Source organism: Cherax quadricarinatus, chromosome 33 (assembly GCF_038502225.1).
Source record: "Cherax quadricarinatus isolate ZL_2023a chromosome 33, ASM3850222v1, whole genome shotgun sequence".
Classification (NCBI taxonomy): Eukaryota; Metazoa; Arthropoda; class Malacostraca; order Decapoda; family Parastacidae; genus Cherax; species Cherax quadricarinatus.
In genome coordinates, this window is record NC_091324.1 from 30,100,754 (window position 1) to 30,105,072 (window position 4,319).

At 40.5% G+C, this 4,319-nt stretch overlaps 1 long non-coding RNA gene across 1 annotated transcript; it reads left to right on the forward strand.

Annotated features, from left to right (window-relative positions):
* The first annotated feature begins 554 nt into the window (after positions 1-554).
* On the forward strand, positions 555-2,312 carry LOC128693839 (uncharacterized). The gene is made up of 3 exons (XR_008407773.2): positions 555-634; positions 1,633-1,708; positions 2,232-2,312. It is a non-coding gene; the product is annotated as an uncharacterized lncRNA (long non-coding RNA).
* The last annotated feature ends 2,007 nt before the right edge of the window (positions 2,313-4,319 follow it).

Sequence of the window (4,319 nt, forward strand, 5' to 3'; positions counted from 1 at the left end):
CATTTCACCTTTCTCGGTTCAAATACGATTGCTTTCCATTATTCCCCGGGAGCTGTAGGAGCCCCCTACGGGTTTAGCGCTTCCTCTTCAGTTGCAGTGGAAACTGTCCGAAAGCGTTCATTGGCTATTAATAAGATTTTTCATGTTACAATCCTCTCGATAATACTTTTTTTAATTTTATATGTGTAGATTTACATCAAAGGATATTTTTTCCGCCTTTGAGCAATTCAGAGTAAATTGAATAGTCGAAGAAACCGAAATTATTGAAGCAAATGTGAAATTCATTTAATGGTTGCAATATAAATATCAGATTTGTGTCCGAAAGAATAATATCTAGAGTTCCTCAATTATTATTGTCATAAGACTGCCGCACATCGAATGCAAATATTACATTAAATTTTATGGGATGGAAAAATAACGACATAAGTATACCGTATAAGTATATAAGCGTAAAGTGTATATGTATACAAGCTTAAAGAGTCAGTAAAGTCACGAGAGAGTATCGGGACACGGGAATTTTAAGGCGGGAGAATTATCTTCATATACATGACGCTGTGAGTCCCGCCATCACTGATGCTGCGCTACGCTGGACGCTGCTCCCAGTTTTTCCTGTTGCCAGTGTCAGCAACAAGAGGTGGGTGTTAGGTAATATGTCGAAAGTGAACTTTGTGGTGGTGGGAAGTTATGTAATAAAGCTTTGAATGTTACTGTTAATGGGAGTGATTTTACTCATGTCGGTATTCGAAAAAAAAATTTGCGACTAGGTTGTGTAGTGTTTAACAAGGTTATTATTGCTCTCATCAAGGTAATTACCTCTCATGGGAGGTTCCTTGATGCCTCTGAGGGAGTCTTGGTGATAAGAATTGGACATGTCCTTCCTTGGATCAAATATTTCCTACCATTTTCCCAGGCGCTGTATAACTTACGGGGTTAGCGCTTTTCTCTATATACAATCAGTACATGTGATGTTCGGCTCCTGACTTTGAGATCTGCTGTTGTAAGGGTTATGGTTATGTCTTGATGGAGGTGCAAACAAAATTTCATAATATCTACGATGAGAAAGTTGGGTTTATCGGGAAACAGGACAAGTGTTTTCTGTTAGTCATGAAGACCCGTAGGCTTGAGCTTTTGGTCATTTGACCGAGGCCTTACACTGGCTTACCCTATAAAAAATTAGTGTTATATTTAGTAGTAGTGTTGAGAAAATATTGGCGGGTGTTATGTGGGAGGGAGACGTGTCAGAGCTTCGTACATTTATGTGTTTGTTTTGTTAAGAAAATTAATTAGGTTGAAGACATATTGACATCTCTAGGGATATCAGTGTCTGAATACACTTGGTGCCTATCAAGGATAATTTTATCCCTTAGTCCTTCTTGACTTACCATAACTCGTTTAAGTGAAACTTGCTTTAATATACAGTATGCGGTGAAGTTCTTAAAGAGGATAGTGGCTTAACCTTATGATTTTATTTCATTAATGTAAATACCGTAGTCTGTGTTGCAGTTTTATGCGTGTTGTCTGGTGTAACTAGGCATCTAAAGAAGAGAGGTGATTATTATTATCAAAAAGAAGCGCTAGAAGAGAGGTGAATTATTTTTGTCCCCAACGGTTCAAAAATTTCTTACCACGCAGGTCACTGGCTCCAGCTCTTGGACACCGCCTCTTACCTCCAAGAAGGATTGAGGCACTACTGGACGAATTTTCCTTGGTTAGTTCAGTCGACTTAAGAGGTACCCACTCTCTCCTGCTGTTACCATAGCGCATAAGCAAGTAACTTAACTTAGTGAAAGGGATGCTGCATCTCAGGGATCCCTAACCTGAATTTCAGGGGCCACATGCCGCTCCTGAATGAATTAAGTGTGGCCTTCAGCCCTTTCAACAAAATGGCTTATTGAGTTGTTAGCATTTTATTGATAGTGTAAATATATCAGAATTAACTGACAGTTTGGATTCAGCTTCATCTAATAAAACCAGCTAAACATGACGGTGAATGTATATGAAGTATTGTAATAATGTACCACAGTTGATTGGACTGGCTTTTAGAATTTTATGGGACCTTAATTATTGTACATTATGGCAGATAATTAGTACAATTATGTAATCTGAGAGTTTATTAGTGGATGTGATATTGTACTTGGCGCATTTTGTGAATGTGATAATTTTATGTATGGAAATGTTATTTACAAGAAGCGGAGGAGTCATGTTAATAATGTGTAATATTAACATTGCAGATAAGTGTGGGTTACAGTACGTCGAGGGGCGTACACCACCTGCAGGAGCTCGTCGAGGGACATACACACCACCTGCAGGTAAGTGTGGGTTACAGCCCGACGTGGGACATACACACCACCTGCAGGTAAGTGTGAGTTACAGCCCGACGTGGGACATACACACCACCTGCAGGTAAGTGTGGGTTACAGCTGGTCGAGGGACATACCGTCTGCCAGGTAAGTGTGGTTTATGGCCCGTTGTAGGACATACACACCACCTGCCAGGTAAGTGTGGGTTATGACCCGTCGTGGGACATACACACCACCTGCCAGGTAAGTGTGGGTTACAGCTGGTCGAGGGACACACTACCTGTCAGGTTAAGTGTGGGTTACAGCTGGTCGAGGGACGTACACACCGCCTGCCAGGTAAGTATGGGTTACAGCTGGTCGATGGACATGCACACCACCTGCTAGATAAGTGTGGGTTACAGCTGGTCGAGGGACACACTACCTGTCAGGTTAAGTGTGGGTTCCAGCTGGTCGAGGGGCATACACACCATCTGCCAGGTAAGTGTGGTTTACAGATGGTCGAGGGACGTGTACCACCTGCCTAGTATGTCAAAATTATATAGTTGTAATGAACTCAATTTTAAACCACTTTACTAAGAGCTGTTACGTAACCCGTTACTGACCCAGCACTGGCCACTAATTAACATTCACATGTCATGGTGGTCATCAAAAACCTATTTGGTCTTCCATGGTCATGATGAGTATTAAATACTCATCTGTCGCCTTGTCCATAGGAAGCTCTAACCACTTTCAAGGTGGTTGTGCTTGGTCACGGACAATTTCAGACTTCTACTTTTACCTTTTGGTCAAAGAAGACATCGAATCCCAGCTCATCAGTGAGCGACGAAGGGTAGCAAAGTCGTCTTCCACATTTTCTACCAAAGAAACTATCAGGCCACCTGCTTTTCCCTCATTCTTTGCTAGCTATTGCCAGGTTCTCACTCTAACACCATGTTGAATCCCAGCGATACACAGTCGCCACTCTTATCTTTCTCTCTTGCAAACCCATGCTCAATGCTCGAACCCATGCCTCTCGAAACCTAATTTACATTTCTGCAGCCGTTCCTCGGACATCCCCACCCCTTCATCCATCCAGTCCGGATACATACACACTCATAATTAGCTTATCTTACTTCCATCTTTCTACATGGGCAAACAACTCAACAACCCCTCTTCTGCTCTCTGAATTATAGCTTTCATACTATAGTCATCTAATTTCTTCACTCTATATGCTTTGCATAATATTCGCACCACATTGACCTAAAATACGACATTTCCCCTTGCCTCCAGCAGCCTTCTCTCTCTCTCTCTCTCTCTCTCTCTCTCTCTCTCTCTCTCTCTCTCTCTCTCTCTCTCTCTCTCTCTCTCTCTCTCTCTCTCTCTACAGGGGTTAATTAGTCCAGAGTTTCTGTGTTTACATTACAGGATGACTTTCCCTACCTCAACTTATTTCAGAGGCTTCTACTGAAGAGTAACAAGGAAAACTGTGGAACTGCTATGCACAGAGTATGGTTGATGCAATGGATTGATCTGGTCTGGTTGGTTGGTTTATTAAATTTAACACCTATCGACTCCACGAGCGTATTTCAGGCTACACAGTAAATATCTAAGCATGTTAATGGTGAGATACATACCCATCTTCGAATTTAAACGGCTGCTTTCATTGTATACATATGAAGATATTCTACAGAATATATATATATATATATATATATATATATATATATATATATATATATATATATATATATATATATATATATATAATATATACAAAGTGTTTTTTCTGGCTTTCTTTACAATTTATTACCTTAACCCATCAAAAACTCTGTCAACTATAATAAAGAATACTGATTTGTAAATGAAAGGATGTTGTCCCTTCCTTCAAGACCTCTTTAAGACACAAATGAGAATAATGTGAAATATAATGAGCGCTATTTTTTTATACGGAAGATAGAAATGTTAAAAATCAGGTTGTAATTGGAGAGTTGGCAGCTCTGGCTACAACGCTTCGGTGTTCTACGGAATGGTCAGTGTTCG